The 25640-nt window shown below is 41.5% G+C and overlaps 1 long non-coding RNA gene across 3 annotated transcripts in view; it reads right to left on the reverse strand.

Annotated features, from left to right (window-relative positions):
• The window catches only part of LOC112207528 (uncharacterized), a 160926-nt gene that overhangs the window by 87994 nt on the left and 47292 nt on the right, over positions 1 to 25640 (reverse strand). The gene's annotated exons all lie outside the window — the stretch shown is intronic.

Genomic DNA, 25640 nt, shown 5'->3' on the forward strand with positions numbered 1-25640 from the left:
TGCACCTGGCACCTTGAAAAGCCAGAGGCACAGAATGCCAGCCCATGAGAGCAGCTGTGAGGGCTGAACCATGCAAAGTCACAAGGTAGAACCTTCCCAAGGCATTAGTGTGCCCTGGAAATGGGACACAGAGTCAAAAATAATTATTTTGGAGCCTTACAATTGAATAACTGCCCTTCTGGGTTTCAGACTTTCATGGGTCCTGTGGCCCCTTTCTTTTGGCTGATTTCTTCCTTTTAGAATAGGAGTATTTACCCAATGCCTCTGCCTCATTTGTATCTTGGAAGAACCTAACTTGTTTTTTTTTTTATTTTACAGGCTTATAGAAGGAAGAAATTAGCTTTGTCTTAGATGAGACCTTTGACTTTTGAGTTAAGGCTGAAATTAGCTAAGACTTTGGAGATTATTGGGAAGTCATGATTGTATTTTGAAATATGAGAAGGATATGAGATTTGGAATGCCCAGGGGCAAAATGATACAGTTTGGATGTGTATTCCCACCAAAATCTTATATTGAAATATAATCCTCAATATTGGAAGTGGGCCTAGAGGGGAGGTGATTGAATCATGAGGGAAGATTTCCATGAACAGTTTGGCATCATTTCCTTTGGTGCCATTCCCACAATAGTAAGTTTTTATCAGAGCTGGTTATCTACAAGTGTGTGTAGCACTTCCCCCTGCCCTCACACTTACCATGTGATGTGCAAGCACCGGATTTATTTTTCACCTTGTCAGTTGTCAGAGGCTTCCCCAGAAGCAGAAGCCAGTGCTATGCTTTCTGTACAGCCTGAAGAACCATGAACCAATTAAACCTATTTTCTTTATAAATTAACCAGTCACTGATTACTTTTTATAGCAATATGAGAATGGCCTAATACATCCACCAAAAACTATTAGAAGTAATAACTTGAGTAAATTTTCAGAATACAAATCAACATATACAAATCAGTAGGATTTCTATATGCCAACAGTCAACCAACTGAAAAAGAATTCAAAAATGTAATACTATTTGCAGTAGCCACAAATAAAACAAAATGTGTGGGAATTTACCAAAGAAATAAAATTTCTCAACAGTTAAAACTGTAAAACACTGATAAAAGAAATGGAAAAGGACCCAAAAATTGGAAAGATATTTTTATGTTCATAGATTGGAAGAATCAGTATTTTAAAAAAATGTCCATACAATCCATAGCAATCTATACATTTCATGCCATCTCTATCAAAATAACAGGCCAGGGGCAGTGGCTCATGCCTGTAATCCCAGCACTTTGGGAGGCTGAAGTTGGTGGATCAGGAAGTCAGGAGTTCAAGACCAGCCTGGCCAACTTGGTGAAACCCCACCTCTACTAAAAATACAAAAAAATTAGCCAGGCATGGTGGCGGGTGCCTGTAATCCCAGCTACTCAGGAGGCTGAGACAAAGAATTGCTTGAACCCAGGAGGTGGAGGTTGCGGTGTGCAGGGATAACATCACAGAGCAAGATGCAATCTAAAAAAAAAAAGAAGACGACATTCCTCACAGATATAGAAAAAAAATTCTGAAATTTATATGGAAACATCACAAAACAGCATAATAGTCAAAGCTATGCTGAGTATATAAAACAAAACTGGAAGAATTCCATTACCTGGTTTTAAATTATACTACTAAGTTATAGTAATTAAAACAGCATGACACCAGCATAAAAACAGACATAAAGACAGATGGAACGAAATAGAGACCTTAGAAACAAACTCATACAGCTAAATTAATTTTCAACAAAAGTGCCAAGAATATACAATAAAAAATAAGACAGTTTTTATAATAAATAGGGCTGGGAAAACTGGCATTCTGTGTGAGGGACAAACATTCAGACCCTCATAGCAGTGTTCAGGAATCCTACGTGAGGGACAAACATTCAGACAACAGCAGGAGTGTTCTGGAATCCCCTGTGAGGAACAAACATTCAGACCCTCGTAGCAGTGTTCTGGAATCCTATGTGACAAACATTTAGAACCCAGCAGCATTCTGGAATCCTATGCGAGGGACAAACATTCAGACCCTCGTAGCAGTGTTCTGGAATCCTATGGGAGGAACAGCTAAATTAATTTTCAACAGAAGTACCAAGAACATACAATAAAAAATGAGACAGTTTTTGTAATAAATAGGGCTGGGAAAACTGGCAAGCCATAGGCAGAAGAATAAAACTAGAACCCTATTTCTTGCCACTTACAAAAATCAAATTAAAATGAATTAAAGACTTAAACCTAACGCCTCAAACCATCAAACTTTTACAACAAAACATTGGGGAAACTCTTTAGGGCATTGGTTTGGGCAAAAATTCCTTAAATAATGCCCTAGAAGCACAGACAACCCAAACAAACATGGACAAATGGGATTACAGAAAGTCAGAAAGCCTTTTTAAAGTGAAGGAAACAAGAAACAAAGTGAAGAGAAAATCCACAGAATGAGAGAAAATATTTGTAAATTATCCATCTGAAAAGCAATTAATAGCTACATGATATGGTTAGGATTTGGGTCCCCACCCAAATCTCATATTGAATTGTAATCCCCAGATGTTGAGGGAAAGACTTGGTAGAAGGTGACTGGATCATGGGGGTGGTTTCCCCCATGCTGTTCTTCTGATAATGAGTGATTTCTCATGAGATCTGATGGTTTTATAAGGGACTCTTCCCCCTTTGCTTCACATACATGCTCTCTCGCCTGCTGTCATGTAAGAGGTGCCTGTTTCCCCATTTGCCATCATTGTAAGTTTCCTGAGGCCTCCCCGGCCATATGGAACTGTGAGTCAATTAAACTCATTTCCTTTATAAATTACCCATTCTTGCCAGGTGTGGTGGCTCATGCCTGTAATCTCACCACTTTGGGAGGCTGAGGCGGGTGGATCACGAGGTCAGGAGTTCAAGACCAGCCTGACCAAGATGGTGAAACCCCGTCTCTACTGAAAATACAAAAATTAGCCAGGCATGGTGTCAGATGCCTGTAATCTCAGCTACTCAGGAGGCTGAGGCAGAGAATTGCTTGAATCAGGAGGTGGAGGTTGCAGTGAGCCGAGATTACACCACTGCACTTCAGCCTGGGCGACAGACCAAGACTTCATCTCAGTAAATAAATAGATAACACAGTCTCAGGTTTTTTTTATAGCAGTGCAGAAACAGACTAATACACTACAATATATTGAGTTCAAGAAATTCTATAGAAAAAAGTAATAAATAAAGAGTGGACAAAAAATTTAAATAGACACTTATGAAAAGAAGACATACAAATGTGAAACAGGCAAATCAATAGGTGCTCCACATTACTGATCATCATAGAAATGCAAATCAAACCCAAAATGAGATATCATTTCACCCCAGTTAAGATGGCTTTTATCCAGAAGTCCGTGAAAGACAAATGCTGGTGAGTATGTGGAGTGAAGGGAACCCTTGTACACTGCTGTTGGGAGCACGTTTAAGGACAGTTTGGATGTTCCCGATATAACTAAAAATAGAGCTACTATGTGGTCCAGCAATCCCACTGCACAGTATATGCCTACAAGAAATAAAATTGGTAAATCAAAGACCTATTGGCACTCTCATGTTTGCTACAGCAGGGTTTATAATAGCCAAGATTTGGAAGGAACCTAAATGTCCATCAACAGGTGACTGGATAGAGAAAATGTGGTACATATACACAATGGAGTACTATTCAGCTGTAAGAAAGAATGAGACGCCTGCCATTTGCAATAACATAAATGGAACTGAAAGTCATTATGTTTGTGAAAGTCTTTATGTTTATGAAAGTGAAATGTCAGGCACAGAAAGACAAATGTCACATGTTCTCACTTATTTGTGGGTGCTAAAATTCAAAACAATTGGTGTCATAGATATAGAGAGTGTAAGGATGGTTACCAGATACTGGGAAGGGCAGGGAGGGAACAAGGGGATAGTGGGGATGCTAAATGGGTAAAAAAAAAAAAACTATTGTTAGAAAGAATGAATAAGACAGCATTTGAAAGCACAACAGGGTGACTATAGTCAAAAATAATTTAATTCCACATGTGAAAAAACTAAAAGAGTATAATTGGATTGTTTATAACACAATCTATAAATGCTTGAGGGGACAGATACCCCATTTTTTATTATGTATTACTCATTGCATGACTGCATCAAAGTATGTTATGTACCCCCATAAATATATACACCAACTATGTACCCACAAAAATAAATTAAAAATTTAAATTTAAATTAAAATTAAAACCAAAGGGAGGAGAGTATAATGAGGCATATGTGACCCATGGCTTGAGCTAGCTTTTCAGGTTAACTTTGGAATGTCCTTATCCAAGAAGAGAGGTCCATTTAGTCAACAGGGCTTTAGAAATTTATTTTTAGTCTATAAATGGAAAAAAGAAGGATTTTTAATCCTGAGCCATACTTCTCAGTCAATCAATCCCTGCAAAGAACCCTGTTCTTTACTCTGGAGATAAACATTAGTTTTCTTTTCCATGGAATAACACCACATTTCAAAATGAGGGGAAACATCTTGAAACTAAGAGGTAGAGCCTTATTCAATTTGATTTGGTTTCCATTGTAATTAATTTAATCACATGTGTTCTGGAGTTTGTCCTCAGTCTTCCCCTAGTTTAGGCCCATGATCTGTTGAACTTGCTCAGCTCCCTGCTCAACAGCAGGAAATCATAATTATTTAAAAACCTCATTGTGGCTGGGAGTGGTGGCTCATGCCTGTAATCCTAGCAATTTGGGAGGCCAAGGTGGGCAGATTGCTTGTTGTCAGGGGTTTGAGACCAGCCTGGCCAACAGAGTGAAACCCCATCTCTACTAAAGATACAAATATTAGCTGGGTGTGGTGATTCATGCCTGTAATCCCAGCTACTTGGGAGGCTGAGGCAGGAGAATTGCTTGAACCCGGGAGGCGCAGGTTTCAGTGAGCCAAGATGCTGCACTGCACTCCAGCCTGGGCAACAGAGCAAGACTCTGTCTCAAAATGATAATAATAATAAGAAGAAGAAGAAGAAGAAGAAGTAAAAATGAAAATCTCATTTTGTTTCAAACAAAATTTCTTTTGAATATCAACTGCATCAACTTGCATATTAACTGTAATCATTTTGTTTACTTTATATCCAATCTGGAGAAATCTTTAAGGACTAATTTCACTCTTTTCTGCCATTTTGGTAAACATACCAAATGCCATCAAACAAAATGCATAAAATTCCTGAGAAATACACTTTCTCCTTGAGGAGTAGACTTGCTCTGTTAGAGGAACTCATGGTTACCTAGCTTCTAGTTTAATAAACATGACTAGAATATTCTATCTTAATATGAGTAGCTAGGTACTCACAAGGCATCTAGAAGGTTAGTGTTCATGGTCTGAAAATAGTCACATTTTTTACTTGGTCACAAATTACAATTGCAGAATATTTGTGGTCATACAAGACATCTTCCACCAAGCCTAAAAAATGTATAAATGTCCTAGGAGTGCAGCATATTTTTGTAAGGATATTATTAATGAGGTAGCTTAGGTCAATAGGTTAATGGTTATTGTTAAAACCAGTAGCCCCAACTTTAGTGACTACATCTGCACCTTCCAAGTTTATTTATAACTCTTTCTCTTTATAGTTATTTATAAGTAGAGACACTAACAAAAGACAATGCATTCCTCTTCTTGTTTTCTGAGGATGTCCAACTCTGTAATGGAGTAATTTCTCATAAACTTGCTTCTTTCACTGTGCTCTCTGACTCACCTCAAATTTTTTCCTGCACAAGATCTAAGAATCCTACTTTGTGGTCTGTATCAGGACCCTCTTTTCCAGCAACATCTTTCAGCAACACCATGAACGGACACCAAGACAAGACCCCCACTCCAAGGAAAAAAATCCACACAGAATCAATCAGCTGACACCTGGCAAGTGGGCTGTCTTTTAGAGTCGTGAAGCCATTCTGGTGGGCAAGAATGATTATCCACTATTATCATACTCAGATTAGAGGCCAAGCCCACAGGGTTAGAGGCCCTGGAAATATTGAGAAGAATGGATTTGGCTAAACAAGATATTTGCCACTTTCTCTTTTTGGACTGTCCACCTTGTGCTCTCTGTCCCTCACCTGAGTGCTCTACATATTGTCACCTTTCTGCTCACCGCCTCTGTTTTGTAGTAGCCTGGAGGCTGCCCCAGGACAGAGGCCCCAAACAGTTTAGCTTTTACTTTCCTCATCGATCCTCTGACTCTTAACTGACTGCTTGGTTAATTTGCCACTGGTCCAAGTGACACTGAAAGAAAGAATTGTCTTCTAACCTAGTATTTTTTTTACCGTAATTATCAGAAAAGATCAGCAGTAACCTTGCCATCATTATGACTAGAAGTTGAAATGTGGTATTTAAGAGCTCTACATGATAAGATCAGATATGCCTGTTTAGTGACAGCCTCTTCTATGACAACCCTCTGCAAACAATTACCCTCAAGATGGAGAACATGAGGGTTTTTCTTAACAGTTTTCTCTCATTTGTTAACCATAAAGCCATCTTTGATGAGCTGGTATAGGGCAGCTGGACCCTACTTTCTAAACCCAGCAAGTCACTTTTTTCCTGAGAGAGTTTTGTCATAGCAGTGTGAAAATGGACTAATACATTACAATATACAAGCTACAGCCTTCCTATTTCCCCTGTTTCATCTGACTCCTATTTTGCAGCTTAATTTATTTTATAGAAGAGAAACTAAGAGGGAGGAAATACATTATATACAGGCTTCTCTGATGCTTGGTCAGGATAAAAAATTAAAATGGGCTTCCATATGTTTGATGGAGGAAAAGACAAAATAGGAACAGCACGTAATTGATTACCCTTTTAATGCAAGTACCTCTTAATATTAGGCTTTTCTTAGCTGGGGTTGAGCTCCCCCTGCCAGTCCAAGCACCCCGTAAGAACACAGTGAGACTCCTTCCAGTTCTGGTGAGGTGTGCAACATGTTATTAATTTCTTCTAGTTTTCCAGGGTTATCTAATGTCCGGTCATCATCTTCTCCCTGCCCTTTGAGTCCTGTCTTATGTACACACCTCACTCTCGAAACACCCGAGCTTCACCAGAACAACATGCAGTGGGGCCTCTTATCAGCTAGCAAAGTTGAATGTTTGCCCTCTCTGGGAAGTGACAGATGATAATAGGGACACTATATTGAAGGGGTGGCCTGTCCCTCCACACCTGTGGGTGTTTCTCATCAGGTGGAACAAGAGACTTGTGAAAAGAGTCTCAGAGACAAAGTATAGAGAAAAAGTGGGCCCAGGGCATTGGCGCTCAGCATATGAAGGACCCGCGGCGGCACCAGTCTCTGAGTTTCCTTAGTATTTATTGATCATTATCGGGCATTTCTCGGAGAGAGGGACGTGGCAGGACTATAGGGTAATAGTGGAGAGAGGGTCAGCAGGAAAACATGTGAACAAATGTCTCTGCATCGTAAACAAGGTAAAGAAAAAAGTGTTGTCCTTTTGTTGTGCATATACATAAACATCTCAATGCCTTAAAGAGCAGTATTGCCTCCAGCATGTCTCACCTCCAGCCCTAAGGCGGTTTTCTCCTATCTCAGTAGATGGAATATACAATCGGGTTTTACACTGAGACATTCCATTGCCCAGGGACAAGCAGGAGACAGATGGCTTTGTCTTATATCAACTGCAAAGAGGCCTTCCTCTTTTACTAATCCTCCTCAGCGCAGACCATTTACTGGTGTCGGGCTGGCGGATGGTCAGGTCCTTCCCTTCCCACGAGGCCGTATTTCAGAATATCACATGGGGAGAAACCTTGGACAATACCTGGCTTTCCTAGGCCGAGGTCCCTGTGGCCTTCCGCACTGTTTTGTGTCCCTGGGTACTTGAGAGTAAGGAGTGGTGATGACTTTTAACAATCATGCTGTCTTCAAGCATATGTTTAACAAAGCACATCCTGCATATCCCTAAATCCATTAAACCTTGAGTGGACACAGCACATGTTTCTGTGAGCACAGGGTTGGGGGTAGGTTTACAGATTAACAGTATCTCAAGGCAGAAGAATTTTTCTTAGTACAGAACAAAATGGAGCGTCTTATGTCTACTTCTTTCTACATAGAAAAATAACAGTCTGATCTCTCTTTCTTTTCCCCACACTATATAGGTATATGTACCCTTTTCTACGTCTGAATTAGCCATATGCAAGGAAAAACTAAAACAGTTTTCAGAGGTTCCGGGAAAATTCATAGACAAATTTAAGAGGCTAACCTTGATGTATGATCTGACCAGGCAGGATTTGCATATATTTATGTTTACCTGCTGCATGGTAGAAACACAGTGCATTACGGGAGTGGCTAGAGCACATGCTAATAGGGTGGCAGCCTGAAACCAGGGGCAAGACACCTATCAAATAGGAGGCATAGCAGTGCCTGACTAGGACCCAAAAGAACTAGAATCTAGAAAAGACAAATGAATTAAGAAGAAAGTGGGATATAGAGAGAAAAAATTATGATCATTTGACTCCTTGAAGGAATAAAAAAAGTGTGATAAAGCTTTTTAATTTTTATAAAGTCTGGAAAATTACTCAGGGAAAAGATGAAAACCTAGCCTTATTACAAGGGTGGATAATTTAGACCTTGAGGAAATACACTAACACTGACCCTGACTCCAAGAAGGGACAAGCATTGCTAGGAGTTTATTTTATAGCCCGGTCTGCTTCTGATATCTATAGGAAGCCACCAAAAGCAGCCTTAGGCTTCCAGACTCCCATGGATCAGATTTTAGACTTGGATTTTGCAGTTTTCCATCACAGGAATAGGGCCAAGAAAATATAAAATAAAGCAAATCTTCCAAGAGGCCCAGCTTCTAGCTGCAGCCTTGTGCTCTCCACCACTTCAGAGGCAGCCCCTTAACCCCTGGCCCTCACAGAGGAAGTGAGAAGGTAAAAGTCCCAGTCTGTGACTCTGGGCCATTGTGCCTTTGATATAAATCAATGTGCCTTCTGTAGGAAGGTCGGCCACTGCCGAAGGAAATGCACTGTGCTTCCAAGGGAGCCATCATCAGAGCCCAGCAGACTCAAAACTGGGAGGGCCTGATACTTCCTGCCTCCGCTCCCATTGGACTATTAGCTATCGAGAGATGGAGGAGCCTCAGGTGACTCTTGAAGTAGCAGGTAGGAGTATTAACTTCGTATTAGGTATGGGAGCAGATTACTCTGTTCTGACTCAATACAATGGGCTCCTGTCTTCTCATGATGGACAAGCCCAAAATCACTGCTTTTCATATCTTCTAAGTTGTCCTCCAGAGCCTCTAGGTTTCTTGCCTGCCTTTTTAGTACTGTCTGATTGCCTGACCTCTTACTGGGGAGAGGTTTATTGACTCAGGAGACCAAGTCATGGTCACCTTCACAGATCATAAAGCATAGAAAGTGTTACTTTTGTTCCTGACCCCTCAGGGGAAAAAAGAAGTTAAGAATGAGCTGTCACATTTATCACCTGAGGTGTTGTCTCAATTAAATCTTGAGGTTTGGGCCACAGAGGCTCTGGGAAATGCACTAAACACCTCCCCCATTCAAATCCAACTTCAGCCTAGTGCTCCTCACCCTCAGAAGAGACAATACATTTTAAGGCGAGAAGCATGAGGGGAAATTCAACGCCTTATTGCCAAATTCTTGCCATATGAGTTATTAAGGCCATGAGAGTCTCCTACAATACTCGCATGTTACCAGATAAAAAGCCTAATGGCAAGTACAGATTTGTCAGAACCCTTAGAGCATTAAGAAATGCAGTTGTCTCCGTACACCTCATTGTCCCCAATACTTACCAAGTCCCAGGGGATGCAAGCTGGTTTACATTCCTAAATCTGAAAGATGCACTTTTCTGGATCTCAATGCATCCAGATTCATAATATGTTTGCCTTTGAATGGACTGATCCAGATATCCATTCAGCCTCAAAACTAACCTGGACAGTCATCTCTGAAGGGTTCTGGGATAGCCCCCACTTATTTGAAAATGCTCTAGCTAACGACTTAACAAATCTACAATTGGAAAGGGACACAATTATTCAGTATGTAGGTGACTTGCTCATTGCTAGCCCAACTAAAGAAGACTCATAATAATAATGTTCAGTTGGTAAATTTCCTGGGAACTTGCAGATATAGGGCATCACCACACAGGGCTCAGATTTTGACTGAAAGACTTAAATATTTGGAATCTGTCTTAACCTCTGGAACTGATGAACATCCCGAGAAGATAAAAAAGTTATTTCAGTCACCCAAGAGTCCCTGTCCAAAAAATGACTGTGGGCTTTTTTAGGAGATAGCTGGGTACTGCTGCTTATGGGTGCCCAGATTTGGGCATGTAGCCAAGCCTTTATATGATACATTAAAGGGAAAGATTTAGAGCTCCTAGAATGTAATGAGAACTGCAAGCAAACCTTCAATACTCTCAAGGAGAAATTGGGCTCTGCTGCAGCCACAGCAGTCCCCAAGTTGGATGAACCATTTTTTCTTTATGTGACCAAAAAGCAAGGCATAGGCCTTGGGTAATCTTGTCCCAAAACTGGGGGACATTCCAAGGCCAGTAGCCTAATTTTATAAGCAGATAGACCAGGTGGCCTCAGGGTGGCCTTGATGTCTTAGAGCTATTGCTGTTACCACTTTTCTAGCAGGCAAAGCTAATAAACTAACATTAGAACAGCACCTACAGGTTTTTGACCCCACACCAAGGGAAGGTGGCCCTAGAAGCTAAAGGGCAGCAGTGGATAATAGGAGGACATTTATGAAAGTATCAGGCCTTATTGCTAGACCCTCCAGACATAACTTTTAAAGGCTGCCAAACCATAAACCCAGCTACTTATCGGCCAGAGTTCACAGGTGCTTCTAGACTTCCTGGCATACAGGTTGTATTAGTCTGTTCTCATGCTGCTAATAAAGACATATCTGAGGCTGGATAATTTACAAAGAAAAGAGGTTTCATTGACTCACAGTTCCACATGGTCGGAGGCCTCACACTCATGGCAGAAGGCAAATGAGGAGCAAAGTCACATCTCTTACATGGCAGCAGGCAAAAGGGCTTGTGTAGGGAAACTCCCCTTTATAAAACCATCAGCTGTAATCCCAGCACTTTGGGAGGCCAAGGCAGTGGATGACCTGAGGTGAGGAGATCAAGGCCAGCCTGGCCAACATGGTGAATCCCCGTCTATACTAAAAGTACAAAAATTAGGCTGGTGGTAGGCACCTGTAATCCCAGCTACTCGGGAGGCTGAGACAGGAGAATCACTTGAACCCAGGATTCAGAGGTTGCAGTGAGCCAAGGTCATGATAATGCACTCCAGCCTGAGCAACAGAGCAAGACTATGTCTCAAAAATAAATAAATAAATAAATCATCAGATCTCATGAGACTTATTCACTGTCACGAGAACAGCATGGGAAAGACCCATCCCCCTATTCGATTACCTCCCACTGGATCCCTCCCACGATATATAGGAATTATGGGAGCTACAATTCAAGATAAGATTTGACTGGGACACAGCCAAAGCGTGTCACAGGTTATGAAACAAATTTATTCTAGCGGGCCAGACTTAAAAGAGATGAGCCCCTTGACCATCCCAAGGAAGAGTGGTTAACAGATGTATGTTGTTTTATGCATCAGGAAAACAGGAGTGGTAGATATGCTATTAGTAGTCAGCACAAGAGAATCAAGGCACAAGTCTTGCTGGCCTCGACCTCAGCTCAAAAAGCTGAGTTAATTGAACTTACTCAGCCCCTGCAGTTGGGAAAGGATTTAAAAGTTAACATTTACACTGATTCCAAGTATGACTTTTTAGTGCTTCATGCTTATGCTGCAATTTGGAATGGGTAGGGACTCCTGACCCCCAAGGGTTTTTCCATACAACATCATTCAGATTTTGAACTTGTTAGAATGCTGCTTTGCTGCCAAAAAGTGACTGTAATTAATTGCAGAGGACATCAAAAGAGAGACTGACCATGTAAAAGGAAATGCCCTTGCAGATGCTGCAGCCAAGGCCCCTGCACTGAAAGGGCCAATGAAGCTTATGGGTGTGCTGGTCAGCATACATTGAACTGAGCCAGAACACTCTGAAGAAGAACAAAAATGGGCCAGGGATTGCATTTCAGTCCAGGGTCCCTCTGGCTGGCTGAATGATGGTAATAAATTACTAATGCCAAGTACCAATCATAGGAATATAATTCAGCACTTTCATGATTCTTTTCACCCTAGAAGGGATTCTTGGTTTCCGTTAATGTCTCATTTGTTTATAGGGGTAAATCTTTTCAAGACACCAAAACAGGTGACTCAGCCCTGTGATCTCTGTGCCTGACATGACCCAAACGGCTAGCAATTTTCTCCTTCTACAGGTAAACCTGTCCAAAATTGAGGAACCTATCCAGGTGAGAACTGGCAACTCTAATTTACTCAGCTACCTTTCTGCAGGAGATTCAAATATTTGCTAATGCTTACTGATACCTTCATTGGTTAGATCGAGGCATTCCCCACCCCATCTGAAAAATGTTTACCAGAAGAACTCCTCAGTTTGGGTAATCTAAAAGCCTGCAAAGTGGCAATGGCCCGTCTTTCACAGCAGGTGTATCCCAACACCTATCCTCAGCTTTAAGAATCCAATATTACCTTCACTCTGTGTGCAGACCGCAGTCCTCTGGAAAGGTGAAAGGGCTAATCCTACTCTAAAGAAGACTCTAGCTAAATCAGAAGCCTGACTATCTCTAACACCCATAGCTTACTGCGGGTTTGAACTGTTCCAAAGTAAAACTTATAATTAAATCCTGTTAACATTCGGAAGACCTTTCCTAAGCACAGATCTCCTAATAGATGAAAAGACTCATCAATTACAAAAATATGTCATCAATCTAGGACAGGTGCAAAGACACTCTGTGAATATGGATACAAGAGTCTTCCCCTCCCACATGGGAGGAAAATTCAGTTTCAGCTCAGCTAGGGATTTAGTCTTACTAAAGATGTTGGAGGAAGTTCTCCAGCTGACCAGCTTTCCCCAACGTGGAAAGGATCACAGCAAGGACACCTGAGCTCTCCAACAGACGTTCAACGCCAAGGGATTCACAGGTGGGTACACCTGTGTGGAAGTAAAGCTGTTGCTTATTCTGTGAGCCGAATCCGAGGCTGAGGGAGGTGGGCGCGGGGCTATTTCAGTGGTGGTGGAGTGTGGGCTGGGTAGCTGCGCGTCTGCTCGTCCTTCTCGCGTTTCTCCTGCCACTCTAATCCCGCGTTGGCCATGAGGGAAATCGTGCTCACGCAGGCCGGGCATTGCGGGAACCAGATCGTCGCCGAGGTTGTATTTGACTCCATAAAAATTAAAATTTTGTATGAGAGAAAAATGTCTCAAAGTCAAAAGTCAACAGACTGGGGAAATAGATCTGCAACATACATGACAGACAAAAAGCTAATTTGGGATATATATATATACACATATAAATATATATATACCTATAAATATATATACATATAAATATATAGATAGATAGATGTAAATATCCGTTTTTAACACCATTTAAAAAAATACCGTCCTTTCCCCGAACAGTGTTGACGCTCTTGTTAAAAATCATGACCATATTTTTTGGTTCTTTATTTCTATTGCATTGGTCTTTGTGTCTGTCTCTATGCTGGTACAGCATTGTTTTGCATACTGAAGTTTGAAACCAGGAGGTGTTAGTCCTCTAACTTTGTTAGTTTTTAAGATTGATTTGGCTGCTTGGGGTTTTTTTGAGATTTCGTCTGAATTTTAGAACAGGTTTTTCTATTTTTTCAAATATTGGAATTTTTACAGTGATTTTATTGAATCTGTAGATGACTATAGATAACAATGGCACCTTGACAAGATTTTGTCTTCCAGTCCATAAACACATGATGTCTTTTCATTTATTTGTGTCATCTTTAATACTTTCATGCCATGTTTGTAGTTTTTGCTGTACAGGTTTTTCATTTCCTTGGTTAAGTGGGTTTCTAAGTATTTTATTCTTTTGATGCTATCATACATGATACTGTTGTCTTGATTTCTTCTTCAGATAGCTTATTGTTATTGTAGAAATACAACTGATTTTTGTGTATTATTTTGTATCCTGCAGCTTTGCTGAATTTTATTTATTGCATCTGACAGTTTATTTCACAGAAACTAAAAGATTTTTAATATATAAGGTTATGTCATCTGCAAACAGATAATTTTACTTTTTAAAAAATTGGAATATCTTTAATTCTTTTACTCACCTTATTAACTAACTAGAAACTTCAGTACTATACTAAATAGCAGTAGTAAAAGCAGGCATCCTTGTTTTTGCTCTTAGGGTAAAAGCTTTCAGTCTTTCACCATGTTAGCTGTGTTTTTTTGTTTTGTTTTGTTTTGTTTTTTGTATAGCATTATGTTAATGTGTTTTCTTTCTTTTTATAGTTTATTAAGTATATTTTATCATGAATGTGGGTTAAATTTTGACAAATGCTTTTTCTTCTTTGCTTAAGATGATCACGTGAGGGTTTTTTCCTTATATTAATGTGATATTACGCTGATTTTCATGTGCTGGAACATACTTTCATTTCAGGAGTCAATTACACTCATTCATAGTGTATAATCCTTTTAATGTACTGCTAAGTTTGAGTTGCTGGTATTTTGTTGAGGATTTTTGCATCAGCATGTATAAGGGATGTTTGTTTGTAGTTTTCTTATGGTGCCTTTTTCTGGCTTGGTGTCAGGGTAATACTGGCCTCATAGAATAAGTTAGAAAAAACTACCTCCTTTTCAACGTTTTGAAAAAGTTTGAGAAGAAGTGGTGTTAATTCTGCTTTAAACATTGGGTAGAATTCAACAGTGAAACCATCTGGTCCAGGCTTTTCTTTGTTGCTGGGTTTTTGATTACTGATGCAATCTTCCTGCTGAATCTCCTTGATGAATAGGTTGATTCAACTTTTCTGATTCAGTCTTAGTAGGTTTTTTGTTTCTAGGAATTTGTTCATTTTATTTAAGCTATTCAATTTTTTAGTGTATAGTCCCTTATGGTACTCTCCTACACCCCTTTTTTACTCCAAAAATTTGTTAGTAATGTACCCATTTTATTTTTGAGTTTAGTAATTTGAATATTCCCTTTCTTTCTAAGTCAATCTAGATAAAATTTTGTCAGTTTTGATGTTTTTCAGAGAACAAACTAGGTTGTGTTGATTTTTGATATTGTTTTTCTATTCTCTATTTCACTTATTTCCACTGCTATCTTTATCATTTTTTAAATTTTGCTAGCTTTTAGTTGTCGCTCTTTAATAGTCCCTCTTTTTCTCTCTGTTTTTAGTTCCTTAGGAGTAAAGTTGTTGATTCAGTATCTTATTTTTTATAATCATTTATAGCTATAAATTTTTCCCTTATGGTACCATTTTTAATGTATCTCTTAACTTTTGATATTTCATGTTTTTAATTTGTCTCTAGATATTTTTTCTTTTCTCTTGTGATTTCTTCCTTTATCCATCCTTGAGTGTTTCATACCTATATTTTTAGACATAAAATGTGTAACCTACAATATTTTCTTGATTTGTTAGTTTTATTTGTTGTAAGTTTTTATTTCAGAATTAAATGTGTGTATCAACATTTGTTATGTTCTCATAAACTTTGTAATACATGGAGATTCCTGGTCCACATATGTAAGTCTCTACATGAATATTATTTTGAAGCATTTAACCTTCTATTTTAATATTTCAAAGGTCTAAATGAAATTGAGATTTTGGTTTCTGAGATGAAATCATGGTAGGTGACTGAGAAATGCTTAAAAATTAGCCAAAACTTAAAATTAAGTTAAAGTTTACCTTCAAGATTCAACCTGAATAAGTCGCCCTGTATTGCTGGTAATAAAGAATAAGTCTTTAATGATATAAAAGGAAACTTCAGAGAATGTTTTTTTTTCCCCAGTTGACATATAAATTAAAAGATATAAAAAATTTTTATGGCCTTATGCATTTTTTACTTTAGAATTCCAACTTTTTCTGGTTAACATTTTTCCAAACAGATTCCTGTGTATTTGAAAGACAAATAAGTTTTTAGTTGAAATGCTTAAGCAGTTAAATAAGGCCATGAAAGTTTCTTGAACTTGTGGGAATCCATGAGAAAATCTGACATTATGTTCTATTCTCTTGGAAGGTAGAAATATCGTATGACTTCTGTTTTCCTGACAAGAAATGTCCTGAGCAAGGCTACCTGGGACAATGACCTCACACATGGAAAACGTTGGAGCCCATCTGTTTCCAATCAGCTGTTTTCCAAAAATTAGTGAAGTTCAGTTTTCCCTTTGATACTCTCTGTTACTACCAATCCCAATGCCAGGGCTGTCCTGCTTCTACAAGTGACAATGACAAATATAGGCCTGAAGAAAGATGAGCTGATGGGATTCCCAGCTTATTACCTCTCCTTGGGGGCCTTATCTCACATACATGGATTCAACTCATAGACTCAGCTGGGTGAGGATCTATTATTCAGCTACATTAGAAGTGACTGCTTAAGACTCAGGTGTGTGGTGAAATGAGGCAGAATTTTCTCTATGGAGTGTTAGCAGAATTTTCTCCTCATAATTACCATCTTACTATCACTAAATCATAACTAAAATGAGGAAATTATTCAAGAAGAAATAGAAATGTAATCATATGAGGACATAAATTTAGAGATTTGTGGAGAGCTCTTCATAATTTTATGGCGTTCTCTTTGAGCTGGGATTATAGTTGACATTTCATTATAATATATTAGCCGTTCTAGACTTTATGCATTTATGTAAAGTTTTCTTTGTTGTACTTTAAGTTCTGTGATACATGGGCAGAGCATGCAGGTTTGTTACATAGTTATACACGTGCCATGGTGGTTTGCTGCACCCATCAACCCGTCATCTTCATAGGTATTTCTCCTAACGCTATTCCTCCCCTAGCCTCCCGCCCCATGACAGGCCCCAGTGTGTGATGTTCCCCTTCCTGTGTCCATGTGTCCTCATTGTTCAACTCCCACTTATGAGTGAGAACATGCAGTGTTTGGTTTTCTTTTCTCTTTTTCTTTCTCTCTCTCTTTTTTTTTTTTTTGAGACAAATTTTCACTCTCGTTGCCCAGGTTGGAGTGCAATGGCGTGATCTCGGCTCACCACAACCTCTGCCTCCTGGGTTCAAGCGATTCTCCTGCCTCAGCCTCCCAAGTAGCTAGGATTACAGGTATGTGCCAATACGCCTGACTAATTGTTTGTATTTTTAGTAGAGACGGGGTTTCTCCATGTTGGTCAGGCTGATCTCAAACTCCCCACCTCAGCCTCCCAAAGTTCTGAGACTACAGGCATGAGTCACTGCTCCTGGCCTGGTTTTCTTTTCTTGTGTTAGTTTGCTGAGAATGATGGTTTCCAGCTTCATCCCTGTCCCTGGAAAGGACATAAATGCATAGTATTCCATGGTGTATATATGCCACATTTTCTTTATCCAGTTTATCATTAATGGGCATTTGGGTTGGTTCCAAGTCTTTGCTATTGTGAACAGTGCTGAAATAAACATACAGTGCTGAAATAAACATACAGTTCATGTGTCTTTATAGTATAATAATTTATAATGCTTTGGGTATATACCCTATAATGGGATTACTGGGTCAAATGGTATTTCTGGTTCTATATCTTTGAGGAATTTTCACACTGTCTTCCACAATGACTGAACTAATTTACACTCCTACCAACAGTGTAAAAGCATTCCTGTTTCTCCACAGCCTCATCAGCATCTGCTGTTTCCTGACTTTTTAATAATCGCCATTCTAACTGGAGTGAGATGGTATCTCATTGTGGTTTTGATTTGCATTCATCTAATGACCAGTGGTGATGAGCTTTTTTTCATATGTTTGTTGGCCGCATAAATGTCTTCTTTTGAGAAGTGTCTGCTCGTTTCCTTTGCCCACTTTTTGATGGGGCTGTTTTTTTCTTGTAAATTTGTTTAAGTTCTTTGTAGATTCTGGATATTAGCCCTTTGTCAGACAGATAGATTGCAAAAATTTTCTCCCATTCTGTAAGTTGTCTGTTCACTCTGATGATAGTTTATTTTGCTGTGCAAAAGCTCTTTACTTTAATTAGATCCCATTTGTCAATTTGGGCTTTTGTTGCCATGGCTTTTGGTGTTTTAGTCACAAAGTCTTTGCTCATGCCTATGTCCTGAATGGTATTGCCTAGGTTTTCTTCTAGGGTTTTTCTGGTTTTAGGTCTAAGATTTAAGTCTTTAATCCATCTTGAATTGATTTTTATTACCTCTCCTTGGGGGCCTTATCTCACATACATGCACCTGGAGGTATCACAAGTAAAGGCTGCGAAACAGCAAAGATGGCAACCTGATCCTTCCTCTGGGAGCACCAGTCCAAGGGGGTACTGACTTGATGCCAGCTGGAACGCTCCTGTAGGAGGTTTCTGGTGACCCCTGTTGGGAGGTCTCACCCAGTCAGGAGGAACAGGATCAGGGACTGCTTAAAGAAGCAGTCTGGCTGCCCTTTGGCAGAGCAGGTGTGTTGTTCTGATCCCCAGGAGTCTGCAGAGCCAGCAGGCTGGAAAGGTTCAGTTGGCTGAACTGGGGAGACAGTAGCTACCCCTCTCCCTGGGGACTTCATCCCAGGGAGAAATCAGAGTTCTGTCCATAGAACTCCGGCTGGAGTTGCTAAAATTCTGATGGGGAGGCCCTGTCCAGTGAGGAGGGATGGATTTCAGTCTCACTTAAAGAAGCAGCCTGGCCACAATCAGTCACAACAGCTGTACTGTGTTATAGGGGACTCCTCCTGGTCCCTGGTGCCAGCAGGCTAGAGCAGCCAACTCAAACCACAGATAGAGCCACTGCCCCTCCCCCTGGGAACTCAGTCCACCTCCGGCTATCTCCAGCCTGCTGCCACTGGCCTGCTGGAATTCCAAGCCAATGGGTCTTATAAGGTGCTGTGGGAGTGGGGCCTCAGAATGATGTCACTTGGCTCCCTGGATTCAGCCCCCTTCATAGGGGAATGCACAGATGTATCTCCTACTTTGCTGGAATTCTCTGGGCAGAGTATGCAAAATTCCTGGGTTTCCATGCATGCCCCAGTAAGCCAGCGAGCACTCCGCTGAGACTCTACACAGCTCTGTGCTTCAGACCCAAGGCCGTGGTGGCTGAGCTCTTGAGGGGACCTCTTCATCTGCAGGTTGCAAAGATCCGTCGGAGAAGCATGGTTTCCCGGGCAGAGTCGAACAATCACTCATGGCCTCCCTTGCCTGCGAGTGGGGGCTCGGCTAGCCACACCTGGATGGGTCATTGACCCACTTGCTTTTCCTGACTCTCTGTGGGTCGAGCTGTCTGCCCAGTCAGTTCCAATGCAAGAATCTGAATACCTCAATTGAAGGTGCAGAATTCACTCACAGTTTTCATTGCTCTCTGTGAGAGCCATGGGACACAGCTGCTTCTAATCGGCCAGTTTGACCCCATCTAAAGTATGATTTCTTAATACATGAGATGTTTTAATTACGTAACAATAATGATATTTATCACAAATATATTTTGTCTCAATGTGATATACAAATTGCTAATAAATCAATTCTTTTTTGGTTACCACAAAGCTATCTGGAAATGTAACGTCTGCCATTTATAAAATTTTTGTAGAGTTAATAGAACTTTACTTGAAGAGAGGCTGGCAATATGCATCATGACTTCAAGCACTGCCAGTGAAGTTGTGGAGTTTGAAGTGGTACTCACATCTTGTTACTGGGATTATAAATTAGTAAAAACTATATCAATTGTAATTAAACAATATATACCAAAATTATAAATGGAAATACTCTCTGATTCAGCAATTTCATTTCCAGAAATTTACCCTACAGACATACTCATGATGCCTGGAATTATGTATGAATGGGAGAAAGTATTATACCACCTTTTTAATTAACAAAAGTCTAGAAATCACCTTAATGTTTATCAATCACATTAATGATTAACACCTTACTGTTTATTGAAATTATGGTTTTCATATGATAGACTACTATGCAGCTATTTAAAGAAATAAATTTTAAAGGATGCTCAAAAATGATGTCCAAGATATGTTACAAAGGAAAATACCTGCGTGGAGAGCCATGTGTCTGATATGCCTCCATTCCTATAAAATCAGAGTGTATATAAAGGCATAGAGTATCTCCATTAACTGGTAACTGTAACAAAATTCAAAGTTAATGCAGGCAAGCCCTTTCTTTTTTAATGCTAAAACTTCAAGGACCTGCACAATATTTGAGGATTTCCAACACAGGCTAATCTACCTTTGAACCTACAGATTTTAGGAAATGAAGCTCTTGAAAAATCAAGCATTAATATTCCTAGCTACAGTTGTTTGGAACATAATTAGAATGATCCATTCTTTGCAAGTCTGTAAAATTTGCTCATACAACCATCTGGGCCTAGTCCCTCCTTTGTGAGAGATTTTATTTTACTAGAGATTTTATGTTCTTCATGTTATAGTACTTCTTAGTTTTCTATTTCTTCTTGATTCTTGAGTCAATTTTGGTACCACTTAGTACCCCACAGGGTGCTTGGGCTCAGAACACATCAGTCAAAGGAAGAGAGAAGAGAGGAAGTTAGGAAGGAGGGAGGAAGAAAGGAAGGAAGGAAGGGGACAAAGAAGGAAAGAGAGATGGAAGGAAAGAATGAGAGAAAGAAAGATGGAGGGAGAGAGAGAAAGAAAGAGAGAAGGAAATGAGAGAAAGAAGGAAGGAAGGAGGGAGAGAAAGAGGGAAAGAGAAAGAAGGAAAGAAACAAGGAAGCAGGGAGGGAGAGAAAGAAGAAGGTAGAGGAAGGAAGGAAGAAAGGAAGGAAAGAGGGAGGGAAGGAAGGGAGAGAGAGAGGGAGGCAGGGAAAGAAAGAAAGAGAGAAAGGTGAAAGGTGGGGATGGGAAGAAAAGAGGAGCCAGCCACAGGCTACAGGCTGTTTGTTCACTCTTTTAGTTGACCCAGGCAGTTCTGCCTTTTAAATATTCCACCTTCTGCCATGAGTTACACTGTTCAATATTCATTCCTCAGAGCATTCAAAGGTCTATGTGTGCCCTGCCATGATGGAGCATGGCTTCAGCTCCCAAACACAACTCTCAGCCAAAATATTCATGACTGGTCCCTCCCATATACTCATCAATCCCCCATGTATGGTCTTCATGTGTCCCCCTGAGCTCAAGTGTTGGAAACTTAATCCTCTATGTGACAGTGTTGAGAGGTGGGGCCTAATAAGAGTGATTGGGTTATGAGACTCTGCCCCCATGCATGGATTAATGTCACTATCTCAGGAATAGTTTAGTTATCTGGGGGGTGGGTTAGTTATCTTGGGAGCGCACTTGTATTAAAAGCAAGTTCAGCCCCTTTTGCTCCCTTTCTTTCTGAAAGTCTTGCTCTGCTGCCTTCAGCCATGAGATGACACAGCAAGAAGGCCCTCACCAGATGCAGACCCCCTCATCCTTGGACTTCCTAGCCTCCAGAACTCTAAGAAATAAATTTCTTTTCTTTATAGATTCCCTAGTCTATGGTATTCTGTTATAGCAGCACAAAATGGGTTAAGATGCCCCATTACATGGACAGTGCTGATCCACAGGGTTGAGATCATTGACTTAGGGCTTGGAGTCTTATACAACATCCCTACGGGAGTTGGCCTCCATATTCCCTAACTTCCAGGAATCTCAAATGGTGATCTCAGACCAAAATATAGCCCAGATATTTTGCATTTGGCAATATTGCCCACTTTTATACAACTTTATCATGGCAGCTTTGATGTGTTCACTTCTATGATCCCTTAAAGGATATGAGTTCAAGATCCTGCAAGGTTACAATCCAAGGATAGAAGAGCCTAGACAAGAGTTCCATCACCTGGGTGATCAGTGCAGAGCTATGTCACAAAGTCTCCGTAGGCAAAGCCTAGACAAGAGTTACATCACCTGGGTAATCAGTGCAGAGATATGTCACAAAACCCCCGTAGGCAGAGCCTAGACAAGAGTTACATCACCTGGGTGACAGGCAAACAACAATAACAACTTATTTTCATCCCCACTTCAGTCTTTGAGGTTAGACAGACCTGGATTCAAATCCAAGCTCCACCCCTCACTGTGTGAGCTTGCTCAAGCTGCTAACATCTCTGAGACTTCACTCTTCATTCATGAAATGAGGATAAAGGCCCTTCTCTCAGGGGCTGTGCCAAGGATGAAATGAGTCATGCATTGGTCAGGACAGGTGACGCTGTGTAACAAACAAGCCCCCAGACCTCAGTGGCTTCAACAGCAAAGTTGACTTCTTTTCTTTTTTTTTTTTTTTTTTGCTGGGGGTGGGGTGCGGTGGATGGAGTCTTGCTCTGTCACCCAGGCTGGAGTGCAGTGGTGCAATCTCAGACCACTGTAACCTCCACCTCCTGAGTTCAAGAGATTCTTCTGCCTCAGCCTCCTGAGTAGCTGGGACTACAGACGCCTGCCACCATGCCCGGCTAATTTTTTATATTTTTAGTAGAGATGGGGTTTCACCGTGTTAGTCAGGATGGTCTCGATTACCTGAACTCATGATCTGCCCGTCTCAGCCTCCCAAAGTGCTGGGATTACAGGCGTGAGCCACCACACCCGGCCTTTACTTCTGAATTGATTTCGCATCCATCACGGGTCAACAAGGGGGCTCTGGTGGTCGTAGTCATTCAGAGACTCAAACAGATAGACCCTTATCCCAGAAGATGCTCCCACAGTTCCAGAAACAGAGCAAAGAAAACATAATCAGCCATGAGCCACTTCTTAGATCCCCTGCACGGAAGGGATGCACGTTTTTTCTGTCACAGCTGTTGCCCAAAATGTCTCAGGCGGCCAGGCACAGTGGCTCACATCTGTAATCTCAGCATTTTGGGAGGCAGAGGTGGGCAGATCACCTGAGGTCGGGAGTTCAAGACCAGTCTGACCAACATGGAGAAACCCTATCTCTACATATAATACGAAAATTTGCCAGTCATGGTGGAGGGTGCCTGTTAGCCCCAGCTACTCTGGAAGCTGAGGCAGGAGAATCACTTGGATCCGGGAGGTGGAGATTGCAATGAGTCGAGACCAGCCACTGCACCCCAGTCTGAGTAACAGAGTGAGACTTCATCTCAAAAAAAAAAAAAAAAAAAAAAAAGTCTCAGGCTATGACTGAACTAGGAGGGTAGAAAGAATAGTCATTTTGGTTGCCACAAACAATCGAAACAAAGATGCAGATCATTGATGTAAAATTACAGTTAGTTCCTCCCCACTCCTTTTCAGCTTCTCTTCGTTGCTATGAGCCAGCGTTTCCAGTGTCAGTTTTCAGTCTGTTGCCTCCCAGCTCCTAGTGCACCTTTCAATACGTGCACTGTGATAAACTGGGAAACACTGTTCAATATGCCTTCTGGGAGTGAACATTCTGCAGGCATCTAGGTAGAGGATGGAGAGAATGCAGGGGGCAGGAGCTCTCTGGCTGTGCCTTGATCATGTTCAAGCCCCAACCACAGACCTAGGCGTGGTCCCTCAGCCACCTTGTAGCCTTGGCTTGCAACATCTCGACATGGAAACCAAAATGCAGCGGGGCCCATGTGATCTGAAAGTTCCTGAAAATTTTCCCAGACCCCATCTTGTACCCCTTGTGCAACCTGCACACAGTGATCTGTATTCTAGAGGGTCCGCACAGAGCTGCCATTCCTTCTGCCAGACCCTGCGGGACTCACGCATTCTGGAGGCTTCCTGCCCTACAAAGGCAGCCAGGCTCCCGCCATGCACCCCTGCACCAGCGGCTCACGGCTAGCTCCCTCATCTGCATTCCGGCGGCTCATGGCCAGCTCCCTCACCTGCACCAGCGGCTCTCGGCCGGCTCCCTCCCTTGCACACCAGCGGCTCACGGCCGGTTCCTTCCCCTGCATTCCAGCGGTTCACAGCCAGGTCCCTCACCTGCACTCCAGTGGGTGGCCTAGTGCTTGTGCAAAAGCTGCTGACTAGCTCCAGCCTGCCCAAATCCACGAACGTCTCTTATGTGGTGGCTGAACCACATTTTATGACATCTGAACACCTTTCAAATCTGTGCTTCCTTGGGTACCTCCCTCTGCACTAGGGCACCAGGCAGGGTTGCTTTATGTCTTACAGTGACTCTTTTATCATAGTTGCAATCCTTTATACTACACTTCCCCGTTAGACCCACTATGTGGTTTCTATCTCTTGATGGGACCCAGGCTGCTACAGAACCTAACCCATGAACATTGCACTTCATTAGTTCCTCACCATTGGCCCAAGATCATGCTCCACCACCCCTCTCTGCACCCTGACTTTCTTTCCTTAAGTGAAACCCCTAAACGCCCTCTTTGTGCCCAAAGCTTACCTGCTCTTCCTTCCCTATATTCTTGGCCAGACACAAAAATCTGATGCTCTGGCAAATGCAGAAATGGGGAGAAGGCAGGGGAATCATTTCTCCTCCCTTAGGTAAGCACTGAGGGTTATGTAATTCCATTGTGTGAGGAATAAAAAAATGAGGCATAGAGAGCTGCCATGATTTGCCTGGACCAATGAAGCTGTCATGACAGAAGTGGAACAAAGGTTTAGGAGTCCCGAATGTCAGTCCAGCTCCTATGCCTTCAGAACGTGCTGTGGAGGGAGACGCCGGGGGCTCCACTCATGCTGAGCACTCAGGGGTACCCAAGTGCTGAGACTGGGGACGTGACAGGCTGAGTTGACTCAGCCAAGTCCTCCTACACCAAATAAGGATGGAAACCCTCACATAATAGATGTGAAGAGAGGGAATGAAGCTAGGAACTATTAAGAGGCTGATGCCTGGAAGGCCTGGGCAGAATGACAGTGAGATTGGCACAGAACAGAGGCCCTAGATGGGGACAAAGGGAAGGAATTGGCCTCAGTGGCCAGATGGCACCTGTCCACTGCACAGAGGCTGGAGCCTTGAGTTCCATCTAGTCCTTGTCAACCACAATCATTCTGCTCTATGGCTCAACGAGTCCTGGAGAAAATGTATTTTCTGCAGGCTGGGGAGGTGAGAATAAAACAATTCAGCCTTAAGAAGTTGAAAGCCCAGGAAATCATAGCACGTGGAGATGGGATTCATACTTAAACTTCCTGCCCTTGACTTCTGGTTTGGCCATGTGACTTACTTTGGCCAATGGATGTGGTAAAGTGGTAGTCTGCACATTCTGAGCCTGGGTGGTAAGATAAGAGACCTTCACATTTCCCTTTGTTCTTTGCACTCCTGCCATTGCCATGAGAAGAAGGCACCCTGGCAGGCCCCAACCCAAGGAGGATCAGAGACACTTGGAGCAGATCCAGCTCAGCCACCACAGTTCGAACTGAAACCTCCCAAGCAACCCATGCTCATGAGTGAGAAATGGTGGCCTATGGTCTTAGGCCTCTGAGGTGTGGTGTTACTTGTTACAGAGCAAGAGTTAACTAATAGAGATTTCTACCTCACATCCCTATGAATCAAAGAACAAAGGAAATAAAACAAAATATGAAAAGCAGATTTCCAATTTTTAGAAGAAAACAGAGGACAGATTTTATGACACTAAACAGAGAAAAACTTTTTTTAATATGACACAAAACACAGACATCATAAAAGAAATTACTGATAAATTCAATCATACTAAATGTAGTAGCTTTGATCTGACAAAAGAGGCGATGAATGAA

Source organism: Pan troglodytes, chromosome 23, assembly GCF_028858775.2.
Source record: "Pan troglodytes isolate AG18354 chromosome 23, NHGRI_mPanTro3-v2.0_pri, whole genome shotgun sequence".
Taxonomy (NCBI): domain Eukaryota; kingdom Metazoa; phylum Chordata; class Mammalia; order Primates; family Hominidae; genus Pan; species Pan troglodytes.